At 43.7% G+C, this 16,932-nt stretch overlaps 1 long non-coding RNA gene across 1 annotated transcript in view; it reads right to left on the reverse strand.

Annotated features, from left to right (window-relative positions):
- Window positions 1-6,406: 6,406 nt before the first annotated feature.
- Window positions 6,407-16,932, reverse strand: part of LOC133109594 (uncharacterized) — a 172,680-nt gene continuing 162,154 nt past the window's right edge. Inside the window, exon 3 of the long non-coding RNA XR_009704765.1 lies at window positions 6,407-6,542. This is a non-coding gene — a long non-coding RNA (uncharacterized LOC133109594). The remainder of the gene's footprint in view (window positions 6,543-16,932) is intronic.

Below are 16,932 nucleotides of genomic sequence, written 5' to 3' on the forward strand. Positions count from 1 at the left end.
TCAATCAGCGGTTCGATCCCTGGTGTAGCCACAATAAGATCCGCACAACCGTTGGGCCCTTGAGCAAAGCCCTGAACCCAGGGGAGGATTGTCTCCTGCTTACAGGGGAGGATTGTCTCCTGCTTAGTCTAATCAACTGTACGTCGCTCTGGATAAGAGCATCTGCCAAATGCCAATAATCTAATGTAAATGTAATCACAGCACAGTCTAAGCTGAATGGGCCACTGGAATTACTTTCACTAAAAAGGCACAGCTTCTGAGTACAATTGCACATCCTACACACATGCATTACCATTCAATAGTTTGGAATCACTGAGAAATTGTAAAGAAAAAAAAAAAAAAAAAGGAAACAAGAAATTGCAAAACAATACAGCCAAGACATTGATAATGTTACAAATTTATATTGCATTTATATAACATTTTAAATTCAATCTTTACAAAAATGACCGTGAAGCCATTCCTCCGGTATGCTAAAAACACACTGTGACACCTCATCCTTAAGTAATCACGCTACTGTGCTAATTTGGTAGTAGAGATACCACTCCCATTATATTAAGTGGATCTAGTACAATATAGATGTAGCATTTCCAAAGTTACATTTTTGTTGAAAACAGCTTTCTTGAGAAACCTATTTGTCAATTGTTGTTTTGAGAGATGAAGGCAAGGCCAAGATACTGAAGATTTCATTTCAGGTGTACACTACTGTCTTGAAAGAAGTGAGCAAACTGGATCTAACCAGGAGAGAAAGTGAAAAGCCCAGATGCACGACTGCACAAGAAGACTTCTAATACTGGCAAAAAAGAAGAAAATATGTCTGCTTATCAGGCAGTAGAAGAAGAGATCCATGACTTTTGCCAATGCTATGCAACACACATCACACAGCAAAGAATATTCAGGTCATCTGAGGGCTGTACCGTATATTGTTCTCCCTGACTTACGTATTTGAAGTGCATTTTCATTGCAACACAACTCTGCAGTGCATTTTCAGCAAAACACAACTCAAATCCTCCCTATTAGGCGTGAGGTTTTACTAAGATCATCAATCGGCACATGGTTCATCAATGTTTTCAGAAGTGACCCTTAGCAAGCCATGAATTTAGATTAAGACGCCCCCCCCCCCCCCCACCCAGATCCTGGAATTGGTGCCTTACCTTAGACCCAGAGTAATTAACTGTGTATGCATTCAATCAGGCCCGGGTAGATAGCAGGGAGAAAAAAAAACTATATTTCTCAACATTCAGCATTTTTTAACCCTTCAAAAATGCATTGCGCGTTCTAATATCCTTTTACACCAACCACTGCCCCTGTCACCACCCCCAAGTTCACAAAGTCAATGTTGTGAACAATGTTGCCCAGAGCTACCGGTGCCGACAAGTGATGTAGTGAGATGACCCGTGGGAAAGATTCAATAAAACTGCCAAAGGAAGTGGGTAAAAAAGAGAGGAGGAAAGAGAAAAGGTGAAAAGTTATCCCTATAAAATTATGGTGGGAATCTCCACCATATGTTTGGATAAATAAATAAATAAACTCAAAAGGTGGAAGAAGTAAGGGGGGAGGGGGGGTACAGGCAGAAAAACTGCCCATGCTGTGATCTGTGGGAGCTTCCTGAATGTGGCTTATTATTTATTAACATAATTGTTTACAACTATAGCCTGTTTTTACCCCTGTGGTTTTGAAATGAGCATAAGGACATTAAAAACTCAAACGCTGAAAGGAACCCTGGCCTGATCCATTATGTCCCAGAGGTAATACTTTCACTAGCACAGATAGTTTTCATTCTTCCTTCAGTCAAAGGTAAGATTCTGTATTTAGATGCATTTTGAATCTCCTCTTCCCTTTTTTAAAATCATAATTACTGTTTCTAATAAGGCATTGATGCAGGTCAATTTTGGCATTACTTTTCAGCTTCGCTCATTATTTAAGATTGTACTTCACAGAATTGCATATTCACGTCTGTTTATTTCTCACCGTGGAATCAAAGTTCTCCATGAAAATGTACCAATGGAGTGCAGTTACCGGTAGCCTCAGAATTAGACTGCGCTTGTTTTCTCTTCCATTAATGTTGAGGTCCCAGTTAAGCTCTGAATACATTACAATTCCCACTGATTTGTCCCAATAGCTTTGCCTATTCTAATTACTACACAGAATGGCTGTCCTTGAGGTTCAAGCTAAAATAACAGCAGGTTCCCAAACTGGAAAGTGGAAAAACAGTCAGAGGCTTTAGAGAAGGGAGAGGGCTCAGTTGTAGCTTGTGCTTAATTCATATGTGTCAGAGAGATGGATAGAAAAGTAAAGATATGGTGTCATCTCAAAGTACAACTGGAGGGGTATCTGACAACACACTTTAGCCTTCATGTGAGAGTATTCATTGTCCAGTGTAATTGTAAATGTCAACACAAAAACAATGGCAGCTGCAATTACTACAATCCCTGAAGGGGAAAGCTTGTAGTTTTATTTTAATTGGAATTATACAAATACAATTCTGAAATCACGCATGGTGATCCAATAGCATTAGATCTGACATTTCAAGGTTTTATATGTTCTTCTTTGGTTACGATGTAGCCCAAATACATCTGTTTCTGGAAACATGTCCTGTGTACAGAACAGAATGAGAATCTCTTTCAAAGCCAGGGACCTTGGTGGAGTATCGCCATCTGGCAAGCTACTTGGGATATTATTGCATTTCATTAATTCTGGACATTCACAGTATTCAACTGAGCTGGAGGTCTTCACTTTGCTCAATTATTTGATTTGTAACTCAGAAATATATTTCTATCGACGGTCTACAGCACCCCCCCCACACCCCCGCCCCAAAGTAGTCACACCCTTGATAAAGATGAGCAAAGAAGTCTTTAAAAAATAAACAATACAGGTAATATTGTATGCATAAACAATGGACATTTAATTATATTCATTTATACTAATACTATTGCCCAGAGCCATTTTTTGGATCATTGGAAGGATTAGAACTGTGTGTTATGGTCGGATACTCAGTTGTTTAATAATAATCAGGCAACGAAGGTGTGACAGAAGGTTAGGTGCAGTGTTGAGAACAGTATTTCTATATCTAGAGGTGGGTTTGGTTTCGTTAGAAGGGTGCTTTTGTTAAAAAGGATGTCATACATACAGTGCAGTATGATGGTGGATTCTTCATGTTATGGGGTTATTCTGAGGAAAAACCTTTTATTTTTTAATCATTTGAAAAATGATGAAAGTGAAAATTCTGCTGGAAGTAGCCATTGGAATTTTCATTATAGTATTTCTTAGTTAATCCACCTAACATAACATAAACTTAACTATTTGAAGTAACTGTAAGAAAAGAACATGATCACCTGATTGTATGAATGACTAGTTTTGTGTAAACTGACAAATAGAATTTGAAATAAAATGATGATTTTATTTACAGGAAAATTGTACAGGAAAAGTGAGGTACACTGCCTCGGGAGGTAACATGGTTTCTGGAAGGTGAGCAGTGCAACATTATGTTGGAAAACCATTCTGCCTAACATCTGCCACACTCGTATGTGAAGCATAATTCTTCTGTAACGAGCACAGCAACCTAAATAGCTCCATGTTCCACAACTACGAAGTGGCCATCCTCTGCTCCATGTGAGTCTTCTGGACTTCATTCCCACCTCCAAGTGCCTCCAGGATGGACCGTGAAACAGGAATTCAGCCTCCAGGAATTGGCTGGATGACACATAGCACAGTTAGATCCTGTAATGTGAGTGAAGTCTGGCTTCCTCCCTGTTTGCATGTGTCACTTGGCAGTAGCGGTAGAGGTAGTGACAGTCGTGATTCACCGGGACTTCTCATCTGAACATCGCAACTGTGCGTGAGGACCGTTTGAAAGACATGTTCCTGGTTTAACACTGACAGAACATCTTCTATTTATCTTCTCTTGGCATCTTAAAAACACAGCGAGACAGAAAAGAAACGGCACAGACTTAAAAGCCTATATTCTGCGTATCACCGCGCACTTTCTACAAGCACGAAAAGAAAACAATCATAATGGATTATTAGCTTTAAATAATGCCTCTTGTGGAGTGAGCTACCTTACTGAGCTGCCTGCTTCCTTATTTCAGAAAATAGCACAGATAAGCATCAAACAGCGGGATGCTCACTCAATATCTCCCCCAAAACTATTGGCTCAACCATGGAGAACTGCTGTGGGATTACTGAGCCCAAATTAAGGAAAGTGCAATTAGAAGCTCTTTAAAGTCAACTAGTCCTGAACACATCACCAAGATAATTCCATATTCCTCTTGTTTTGTTAAATAAATAAAACACAAGACTGGAGGAGTATACCAAAGACAAGAAACATTTCATGTCTTACAGACATGCAAATGCTTTAAACATTGACAATTACATTACATTATATTACACTCATTTAGCAGACACTTGTATCCAGGGCGACTTATAAAATTGGAGAACATAAGTGCATTCACCTGATTAACGTGAGTAATAGTGACTGCAGACCCAGCAAACAACATTCCCGTAGCAATATATATGTAAAATCAATAAAGCACTAATTCAAATGAACTACGCAAAGCAAGAACCAAAATACAAACCTTGAATACAAACATATTACATCAATAACAAGCCTGAAGAGGAAAAAATAAATAAACTGAACTCGCACAAATGGAAGGAGTTACTGTCTCCATCTGAAAATAGACAACAATTCTGTTGTTGTGACCTCCATAGGTAGTTTGTTCTGCCATTGGGGTCCAGACAGGTCCTATCTAGAATCAAAAAATATATACTGGACACAACAGTTATTTATTTATTGAAGTTCCTTAACAAAGTTCCTCATATACTGTTTAGCCATTGTGATTCTGTAAACCTTCTTTCCTGCTAACCGTTTTCTCGGTATTGATTAGATTAGATTAATATGCACATTGTGCCTTTTCAAGTTACTCTATGAGGGATGCTTGCACCAATTTTTCAAATCCGCTCAAGATGTTTTCTGAGATGTTGTTCCACGTTATTTACAACTGATTGTTGGGAGAATGGCCCAAATACATTCACCATGTGCCCCTACCTTCCCCTAACTCATTAAGCGCTCCCCAAAATGATCTTTGGTGGAAAGAAAAAAAACAACAAAAAATGTTTTTATTCAACCACGACTGAAAATGAAGCACCAATTCTGATTGAATCCAGGCCAGTGGCGTTATGCGTTAGTTTAAATGACTGCTTTTATTTGCATGTTTAGCATCAGACAACAAAATAGTCTCTGTACAAGTGAACGGCACACTTGGCTCAGTCCTTGACTGAAATTCCAAGAGTTAACAGCTAATAACAACTAATTACACCACTCATGGGAGCTGTTGAAAACCACCATCCAAATAACAGACCTTTTCAGGGGGAGATGCAGACACAGAACAATATGAATACTGTAAGCAGCTTGGCACAGCAATAATCAATATGAGCAAGTGGTGCCGATAGCACTGTAATAAATCAATATCCCAACAGCAGCAAGGAGGAGGAGACTTCTATTTTTCACCCGACCATCGTCAAAACACGCTGCCTTCTACAGACGCGGTTTCCGCGTTGGTGCAGAACAGCGGGGGAGAGAAAGGGTCAATACTCTTCATATGAGGCGGCACTCCATTAAGATTAATTTAGCAGTTCAATACACTGTCCATATTGATTAGCATCATCTCAAAGGGATCAATCGGAGTGCAGAGAATTGTTCATGATTTGCCATGGGGGAATATTCAGTAATACAGGGATCAGCATTAGTTGTGACTCACAATTAAATTAAAGTGCCGAGTGTCCTCTTTTCACAAACTCAGAACACGATGTTCACCATATTCCCGGAAAGTAAATGTGTAACAGTGTTGGGGTGTACAGTACATCGTCAGTCCCTTAAATAAGCTAAAGGCTACAGCCACATTTTACACTCTCCCCAAAACCTCTTAACTATTCATGTTTGATAAAAAAGTAATAAAAATATATTGCCCACTATACTATGCTTTCTCTTTTTATTAATGCTACTCCAACAAGCTGCACATCATATCCCAAACAGAAATGACAACCAAAGTGTGTTTAATCTTTAATAAGCTTCGCAGAAAAAAAAGCTTCCAAATAGCTGTCCACTTTTTCCCTATTTAACTCAGTGTGAACAGAGCTGTGTGACTGCTCTACAGCGGTAATGATACCTCTCTCTGTATAATAAATGTCCAAGCCACTGGTTAGGCATTGACTTTTCTTTTTCTTTTTTCCTTCTTGCTTGCTTTTAAATCGAAGCCCTCGTCTTTGCGGGATCTTTCATTTGGTCGATACCTTGTTACCACTGAGAAATCAATTACCTCAATAAAGCAGGAGGGGGGGTGGAGGGTGTGGGGTGTTAGTGAGGGGGGGGGGGGGTAATGAAAAAGGATCCCTCCCTCCCCCCTGATACCAGCTGCTATTAAATATAAATTCATCAGTCCTGGAGTTCTTGTGCTCTGCCAGGCTCCAGTTGAAACGCACTCTCTCTGACCGTTCTCCTCTCGGTGGACTCGGTCTCCGGTTCCTGAGTGAAGGGTTTTCTCATTGCACTGAGAAGAAAGAACCAGAAACAAGGAGAGAGTAAATACAGATGAAATGGCCCTCCTTCATGCCCCAACTTTACCTCTGAATGCATCCTAATGTCTCAGCTGTTAGATGACTGAGCAGCATAGTCATTTAAAGGTTTAAAAGATTATTAGTAACCAGAAGGCAGCTTGCTGAAATCCCACATAGGGCCCTGCAGTTGAACCTGTGATAATGAGATGCTTATTTTGAACTTATTCAGGAACATTTGTTTAAATGGATACATCAACTAAAAAGGTGTCATCTATGCAATGAGATAACATACAATGTGGTTACCACCACACAAAGTAGACTGGCAAGAGCAGGTTTCACTGCATTTATGTGCGGTCAACACCCAACTGCTGCAGTTTTCTGAACACTTTGCCTAAGAATGTTTTTATTGAATGTCTGCAACGGACCTCGCTTACAATCTGCCATTTTGAAACTAATACAAGTAACTTTCACAGAGTAAGAATACTATATTATTCACAATATGGTGAGAATAAAGCCAGCATGCCCTTAAATACCAATCCACCTGATTTAGTACAGTAGGTTCCTTTTAAAAATGCAGCCACTGCAAAAAAGAAAAAAGAAAAGAAAAAGAGAAACAAAGATATAAGAAGATAAAAATAATACAATTAACTGAGGTATGCCGGGATCACTCTGATTAACCATTTCATTTTTAACAACTAAGAACAAAAACCACAGAAACATAAATGAGGCAGGATTTGTGCATGTCTGCTTTGACTATTGGCCTTATGCATCAATAAAGCTCCAGTAGGAGAACAGCGGCATGGCCACTGACCACCGTGCCATGTTTCACTGTACTGTAATTCCCAAGAGGACCTGCCAATTTATATTCTGAGTACTGTTTAGGCATGCATTCTAGCACATACACACACACACAGCATTACAAAATTCACAAGGGGGATGAGGGAGTGGGGGAAGGATATGAGGCACCCTTGTGCTTGAAAGGGACTCACGCCATTTGTGAAGCTTTCTTGCATATAAGGTTTCTGAGAGACAGCGCGGGTGGAATGGCGTAATGCTGAGCTCATTTCAGAACGTCTGTCCTCCCAGCTCAAACGGACGGTCTGGAGTTCATCCGCTCTTTGATGGCAGTTCCTGTTCCCGAGTTTCTCAAACAGTCTTAATGGCTAACACGTGGAGAGCCGGAGCCAAACAAAGCGCACGCACGCGCACACGCCCGCGCACACGCACCAGCGTATCCGCACAAAGGCGCGCGCGTTGCGGTTAGCTTAGCGCGAGAGATTAATAACACGCGAAAGAGCCGCTGCACTCAGTATCCTGTCTTCCTCCACTTAGCGTTTCCTCTCCTCTCTCCTCCAGAAGGACTTTGATCAAACTTTGTGACAAGCTCTGAGGTACTCCCATCCCTCTTCCACTCCTCGCGCTCTCAGATTCTCCCCCTCTTCAGATGTTATCAGTTGACCTTCTGCAGTCCGCTCATTATTCACTCGCAGACACGATGAATTAAGCTAAGCCAATTCATCCAGTGTTTGATTTACTCACTGACCTTTTGTAGATCACAGCCTCTTATTTCCTCCTCTCGTGTTCCGGCCGCACATACCTTCGGCACTCTCGATCCAGGGTCACAAACAATAACCCGGATTGTCATATGACCTAGAAGCGTACAGAGTAAGGTAGTAACTCTCATTTTTAAGGTGAAATTAAACTCTTTCCCATCAGTACATATGTCTCAGGGAGCTTTCTCACTTCAAAATACCCTTCATTTACTGTTACCCTGAGGTGCAGGCCAAGGAGTAGTGCACCTTAACATACATTATTAAGACTATGCAGTAAAATAGACCTTGAAGCAAAGATGATTCAGAAGAAAAGTGTCTGGACCCAGGACCCAGACAGCTGAAGTTCTGGTGGCTGAACCTGCTTGGTAGACCAATGTTTGATTTTTAAAACCGAAAAATAATTATCTTATAATACAAACTGTGGTTGGTTCTTCTTCTTAAAATGCAAGTATAAGTCATACTGTAAAGAGGTCTGTAGATGTTTGCAGATGAAAACAGTGACTTGAGCACTAGCCTCACAAAAACCCACCCCTACCAGGTTCAAGACCAGTAATAACGGACGTGATGTCTCCAGGTACTCCCCTCCCCCAGCCTTTTGTTTTCAAGGTCTAGCAGCAGAAGAGAGAGAAGTGAATGTAAATAAGTAGGAGAAGGGGCTTGAAGGCTTGCAGCTCGGGGTGTGAATGACTGTCCAGTCAAATCACAGTTACATGGCAATCTCCGTCACTGCTGAGAGGAACTATTCCTCTCATTTCCCCCCCCCCCATTTCTCCCTCTCATTTCTTCTCACACATGTTCTTTCCAGTCCTTTCATCTTTGAATGTGGAGAGCAGTTTGCACTGTAGATTTTCACAATGCGGGAGCTTTTTTAAATTAGGCTGAAGCACAAAAAATTCAAAGCACAAAAAATATGTTGGTTATATATTTTGTCGGCGGCTTCTTTTATGTCGGAAAAACTACAAAGATGAAACAACAAAAAGGCGAATCTTCAGCAAGCAAGGCAGGCTGGGAAAGACTGACAAATAGGCAACAAAAACCTGCAAATAAAAAAACAAGCATTTTAACTGTAAATATTTAATTTGATTGTATAATTTTCCATTCTAATGAGCAGCAGTCGACATCTCAATTACAGCTATTAATAAGCAATACAGTACGTTACTCGTGAGGAGTGCACCAAGCAAACTTTTCAGTGTCAAGTGAAAAAATGACTTGGGGAGGGTTTGCTGCCAGCTCTGTCACATGGACCGGACTACCTCTGACCGCCGCTAACATGGCCGTCATTTCACATTAGGCTGGCACGGTTCCTCCTGGCCGCCCGTCAACAAGCATAAAACAAAGGGCGCTATCAGCAGCTGCGGGCAAGGACAGTTTTCACATTAGCGACCTCTGACACTTGACCCAAAGACTAAAATGCGTATCATATGGCTGACAAGGCTCTATGATGCAAACGGAGTCCTCACTCCTCTGAGCCTGTGAACATGACCCAATTAGCAAGCGGTGAGGTGCTTTGACCGCTAGAATACGAAGAATACACAGGAGTGGTTCTCCTGTGGTCTGTCCTCAGAAGCCTCAGCCTCTTTCAACGAGGAGGAAAAGGAAAAGTTTAACTGATACCCCATGCAGGGACTACCTGGAGTGAAATCACAGCAGGCTCTGTGGCACAGGAAGACCTAAACTGTTTCCACAGCAGCAGAGCTCATTATGTTTTCCCAGGCACTCTCTCCATTTATCAATCAACTGTTCATACTAATCAAGACTCCAGGTAATGCCACACACATAGCAATACAATTAATATTATTAACAAAATAATGTGTTATAATGCCTTTGGGGGCATTTCAAAGACAGAAGCTCCAAACTATGCCGAGTAGCGAATATAGGACTTTATTCACCTAAATTTCCCCCACATTCTCCTAATGGATGACCAAAGATAAACCAAAAACGAAAATCCACATTTGTCTCTTTTTGCAAGATCATCGAATTAATCTTAAAATAGAGCTAACTTGTAGCACTATTATCAGTTATTAAGCTCTGAAAGGAGGGAAAACAAGCCACAGGTCCCAGACCGGGGTCCTTATCTGCCTGCAGGCCCCACAGCCCGACAGCGTGGCAGCCCCGCGCGCCCCCGCCGTCTGAAATGGATGAGCCACCCAGCCGTGTTTACAATTCCTCACCCTGACCTTCCCCCGCCCGCCGGGGGTGCCGCGCCCCCAGGTGTGTGTGGAATAAATGAGGCCGGGAAGGGAGACGGCGGGGCCACACGCGCCGCGGCGGGGTCCGGTTTAAACCGGCTGCCGGCTCACCGGGCGACGACTTTAAACCAAATAGGTGTGGGCACACGCCACACCGGCGCTGAGGTGCGAATCTCTCCCGTGTCCGCCCGCGCAACAGTCGCACCTGTTTTCACACGCTGCCTCGTGTCCGAGTGAGGACCGAGCCCAGGAGGGTTTGACCTGTCGTTTCCACACTGAGGGGAATAGAACTTTAAATTCGGCTGCCATGTTCCAGTACCTCTGACAGAGTCTGTTACATTTTGGAACTGTAGTCCATTTGTTTTTGAAAGGAAAGAAAGTATTTTTTATATATGAAAGTGAACCTGCTGTGGAGAATGTGCGTCAATGCCTAACATTCAACATCCACCGTGATTTGAGCTGTAAGCATTTTACCCTTGAACAGGCAGTTCAGTCAATACGGTCTACATGTTTTTACAAAGCAGTTGTTGGTCGTTTTGCTTTCATTTATTGTTTAATTATTTAAACATTAAAATTAAAGTGAATAATTTACTGGAAATGTTGCTTGCATTACAGTTGCCTAATTTTTTTAAACAGGCTCTTCCACTGATAAAACAAGCCACAAGCGAGATATCATTAAAACATTCATTTATTTTCTTTGTACACTCTCTGAAAGGTTCTGCAGAAAAAATATAAAAATACCATAAAAGTCTTATGTGCTCCAAAGTGAAAATGTTTCAAACTAAGCTGAAATATCATGAAATGTACACAGCAGGATATGAAAACATTACATACAAAATGTTTGCTTCCTGAAAGACATAGGCCTAATGGCTTGTCTGCAGTGGACAACTGTTAAAGAGTGCTACCTGTCTTGCTATCAAAAGCATTACATGTCAGCTAAAATACCATAAAGAATGCATGCATGTCAATTACAGAGAACGCACAGAGCAAAGAGCGAAAGAGTTGACAGATGGGATTGTGACTTCAAAGAAAGCGAGGGTTGATCTTTGCTGTGGGCGATCATAAAATACATGGCATTAGTGAGGGTAACGTCGGAAGGAGAACAGCAGTCTGCTGACAAGCGAGCAGCTTCTGACAACTCAGCTCAACTTGAACTGCTTCCAGTGAGCTTAATTAATCAATGCTTCTGTTGGCACCTTGAGCAGCACATTAAAAAACATTATTTTAACATGCTACCACTGCTTTTGTTTCACGCCACTCCCTTCAAACTTTGATTTTAGATGGACCCTGCATGCCATTATAGAGCAACTAATGTATTCACAGTTTTTATCTATTTAACGCTCACTCAATAGTTTTTTTTTTACAGCACTGATAATAACAAATAAAAATAGACTATGCGTTTTATAATATCGAGCCTGAAAAAGCGTAATTGCTTCTGGTACTCCTGGGGTCACACCACGTTTGGTGGAGCACTCAGTCGATAACTCTGTGCATCTTTTCCACACCGAAGCGCATCATGAAACCCGTCCGAGCATCAGCCTCACTCAGCGCTGCACGGCCTCCTCAGACCGGGCGGTGACGGCAGCCTCAGACAGGAGCGTGCGGGCGAGCGCGGGGTGGAGGGAGCCTCAGACAGGAGCGTGCGGGTTCAGGGAGCCTCAGACAGGAGCGTGCGGGCGAGCGCGGGGTGGAGGGAGCCTCAGACAGGAGCGTGCGGGTTCAGGGAGCCTCAGACAGGAGCGTGCGGGCGAGCGCGGGGCGGAGGGAGCCTGAGACAGGAGCGTGCGGGCGAGCGCGGGTTCAGGGAGCCTCAGACAGGAGCGTGCGGGTTCAGGGAGCCTCAGACAGGAGTGTGCGGGTTCAGGGAGCCTCAGACTGGGGCGTGCGGGCGAGCGCGGGGTGGAGGGAGCCTCAGACAGGAGCGTGCGGGTTCAGGGAGCCTCAGACAGGAGCGTGCGGGCGAGTGCGGGGTGGAGGGAGCCTCAGACAGGAGCGTGCGGGCGAGCGCGGGGTGGAGGGAGCCTCAGACTGGGGCGTGCGGGCGAGCGCGGGGTGGAGGGAGCCTCAGAGAGGAGCGTGCGGGCGAGCGCGGGTTCAGGGAGCCTCAGACAGGAGCGTGCGGGCGAGCGCGGGGTGGAGGGAGCCTCAGACAGGAGCGTGCGGGCGAGCGCGGGGCGGAGGGAGCCTCAGACAGGAGCGTGCGGGTTCAGGGAGCCTCAGACAGGAGTGTGCGGGCGAGCGCGGGGTGGAGGGAGCCTCAGACAGGAGCGTGCGGGCGAGCGCGGGTTCAGGGAGCCTCAGACTGGGGCGTGCGGGCGAGCGCGGGTTCGAGGGAGACGACACGCAGGCGCGGCCTTGGCCTCAGAGCCGGCGCTGTCAGTCATCCCGTTCCCGCGCGTTACCCTCGGATCCGGACTCGCTGGCAGGCCCGTTTCAATTAGAGGCTGGAGGCGGCCCGCGGCGGGGGCGGGGGGGTTGCCGGGGCTACGCTTCCAGGCACGCTCCTATCGCCATTTGGGTCTGTAATGAGCCACTGACAACGTCTCTGACAGCTGCCAGAGGAGGAACAGATCGTGAGCAGGAAAGGACAAATGAGAGCAGGGAAGGGGGAAGGGGGAAGGGGAAATACGCGCAGTGCGCGGGGCTCCTATGGCAGCGGTAAATTTGGTTTTAATGGGGATCCGCTACATCACCAGCCACTCAGCAGTCTGTTACGCGCGATGCCAAATTGTGCAGAATAAACAGATTTGCTGTGCATCTGGTCTGAGCTTTCTCCCTCCTCTCCTCTCCCGTCCTCACAACCGAGACCAGATTTAGATAAATCGGGGATGGGAAAAAAGAAAAAAAGGAAAATGTTTTTATTTTTCCCCTCAGCTGGGCACACATCTCCATCTGTCGATCGCTTCTTCGGCGCCGTGTATTTCACGCAGGCGAAGGGGTTTATTATCGCCGCAGCACACAAATCTGGGATTACTAAAGGCCGCTCTCTCTCCTCCTGCACCTCCAGCAGGGTCTGAGGCCTGCACGGCCAGAGGAGCCAGCGGGGAGACGCTTATTGTTCACGTCTCTCTCTCCCTCTCTCTCTCTGTCCTTCTCTCCCTTTCTCCCTTTCTCACTCCCTCTCTCTCCTTCTCTCCCTCTCACCTTCTCTCTCTCTCCCTCTCTCTCCTTCTCTCTCTCTCCCTCTCTCTCCTTTACTCTCTCCCTCTCCCTCTCTCGCCGTTCTGCTTCAGTCCCCCGGGAATAGCACACACACACACAACTCCGGTGTTCATAAGCATTTCCATCCCTGATCCCACTCCGAGCCCGTTTTACTGTAAAACACACACACACCCACACACACACACACACATACACACATACACACAGTCACAGTATAACAAACACACACATGCACGCAAATACACACAGCTGTCACAGGCATCCTTTCCTTACCCGGCCAAAGATCCCATCTCTAATCAGCTCCAACTGCCCTGTCAGCTGTGGAAAATCATAATGTCACAAATTCATGGAATTCTGGGACTTATCTGCCATGTTCCGGGGGACAAGGCTTAGGAAAGCAGTTATAATTCACACTGATGGAAGCCAGAGCCCTTTAAATGTGTCTGTAATGCACGGATGAGCACATAAAGGAAACACATTAAATGCTTGGGATTTCTTTTCTCCCAGATATAATGTAGGCTACTTATCATCGATAAAGCAAAATCACTAGGGATGTAGGCACCTTTTAAAACATTTTGAGGCAGTATGTGTGATATGGTGTACACTGATAATGCGACTAATATCCCCTTTTGTATGTCTGTTAATAGGACTGAACTTTACTGATGCGCAGTACTTCAGAGAAGCACACGAGGGAAATTATTTGAATCCATTGTTGTTGTGTTTGTGTCCCTGAATGTTGTTGGTAGAAGCATTTTTTTTAATGGGAAGGCCTATTGCTACTGTACAACTGCATATAAAGTAAAAGATATCAACAATATTACAAGCTCCAGGATCAAGGGTTTATGCTTGGTTTACAGAGTCCTGTAAAATATCATGCCTTTCCTTAACATGGATTTTGGTAAACTCAGCATGATGCTTTATCTAACCCATTTACAATATCATGTTTGAAGTCCTGTGAGATTGTAACAAGGCTGAATAGTATCTTACACAACCACGACGAATGCTCCCAAAGGCTTGATCCCTCATTCGTTTAGATCTGGCTCTTAATGTTGAGTTGGGCCGACTGGAACTGCAAAGTAAATACAATTTACTGCTTTTAATACCATTAAGACTGCCTTTTCTGTTGCAGTTTCACACATTTTGGTCAATTGTACGCTAAGTGTTCAAAAGCACAACATACAGTTGGTGTTCACCCATACGTCAGTGGCGGTGAGCTAACTTTTCTGTTTAACTTACTGAAGACAAGCAGCTCCCAATCTCAAAGTCAACATTCAGCAGATCAAAGATCATATTATGGGCAGGAAAATAAGTCTCAAGTCGTCTCAAGTTTTAATACATTTGAGGGGAAATATGTATGTATGCATGCATACTCCATATCTGGGCTGAAAAGCATAGCCATTCCACTGTTTTTTTAATTACTTCTAGAATTTAATTGCTTAATTGCTCAAATATTTTATCCCAGTTATTTACATAAGCAATCCCTCTGAAGCAGCCCTTGCATAGCAGAAAATTGGCATTTGGGCCAGAGGGTATTAAAGTGCCAGATTGCACAACAGGGGGAAAGAATTCTAAGCTAGTGGAACCGACGTTTGAGGATTTTCTCTAATTATCGTTTCTACAGTCACCTCCTTTTTCCTCACACAAACCTCCACCAACACAAATGGTGCATGAGGAAACCAGCAGAAACAGTCCGCCTTAAGGTTGGAGACTAACATGTACAGGTTGGATGGAAGACTCAGCGGCCATTTTGTCTGAAGATGCTCTGCCAATACCTATGGAAATCTGAGAGCACCGAACGGACCTCAGCCCACTGTACTCTGAACTTCCAGGTTGAGGTGTGGGGATGGGGAATGATAGGTAAGTACATGAGGTTGCTAAAAAAAACTCAGTCCAGCTAAGAGGAACGCACAACCGAAACTGACTATCTCTACATGTACACAAAATAAAAGTCCAAATTTTTAAAAGAGCAGCGATCAATACACTATGTTTTACGTGTGTTATAAATATGAACAATACACTCCTCAGCCTGTAGTCATTCGACGGCAGTGGCAGATTAAAACATGCATGGCTACAGCAAGATAAATGCGAGTTTGCTGGAGCATGCTCATATGATTAGAGTGGTAATTGTAACATGTTGGTCTGTGCCGGAATGTTCTTCATCACGCGTGGATGTCTCGCATTGTTATGCCTGTAATGCAGCAGAGTATTGACAGTGAATATAAAGGCCTGAAGGAAATCCTAAAGGTATGCTGTGGCAACAGGAACAGCAGTGAATTCCAATAAGCACTACATTGTGATGTGTACAGAGGACAGGAAAATCAATTAAATGATTTTTCGCTCTTTTATAATAATTTTGTTTTAAAGGAGGTTTCCAGCTGATCCAGGTACTTAGTGCAGTCTTACCGTGTGTAGGAAGGTCTTGAGTTCTTCCGCACGCTGTTTTTATATCCTGCTGCATCGTTCACCCACGAGGTTCTGAGCGAGACAGCTTTCAATATGCGGCCTGACATATTTTTCAATTCCTTATTCAAGAGAGAAGGGAGGTCATGCTGCCAGCCTCCCCAGATTCCAGAAATCTATGCACTATTTCTCACAGGAACGCAGGCTGTTTTGCCGTTTTAGCTCGGCTACCAGGCAGTAAAACAGCAAAACCTCACTGTAAACGGTGGGAGCAAAAGATAATCGTGCCTTTTTAAGCTCCTTTGGGAAAAAAATTGTATACATTATTTTTTAACATATCTATGGTATTCTATATAATGTTTGCCAGCCTGTACAATGTAAACAAACAATAGTATCTTAGTCACAATTTCTACATTGAAATATCTTGCATCATGGTACATTTTTTTTCTCTTTTAAAAAGCCAAAGGCATATAATAAATATGAATAATGTTTGCCAGCAAGGATATATTGTATTTGAGATTTCATTCTTGTGGTTGGTCAGCAGCTCTGTCTCATGCACACCCTGTAGCACTAGTGCTGTGAAAGGCCCTTATACGGGCCAGTAGAGTATTAGAAACCACTGAAAGTAGATGGAACTTCCAATAAGACTGAAGTCTTGTTAAATCGGTATCTTCGATTACCACACACAGTGACCGGTGCAACAGGAAGGACATGTGACCTGTCACGTCTTGTGCTCCTGTCCCATAGTTCCTGTGCTTCCTCCCTGCTCTATGTAATCGCTGTGTTAAATGTTCCATTTCATGAGTTCCCCTTTTCTTGATTACGTGTACACGCCCCCCTGCACCTGATATCTGTTCTGTCTGTTTCTGATTGTCTCATCACATGCTTTGCCTGTAGTGCTGTTTGCCATGCACTAACCTGTCTCTGTGGAACTCTTTATTACATCTCTGTGTCTGCCCGTGGTGTCCGATCGGTTCTCATAACAGTACCAGTGCTCATGGTGAGTGTGATCAGATGTGGTTCACCTTCACTAACATCTGATAATGAAAATATGTGTAGTAAACTTGCATGTATCAATG

Source organism: Conger conger, chromosome 14, assembly GCF_963514075.1.
Source record: "Conger conger chromosome 14, fConCon1.1, whole genome shotgun sequence".
Lineage (NCBI taxonomy): Eukaryota > Metazoa > Chordata > Actinopteri > Anguilliformes > Congridae > Conger > Conger conger.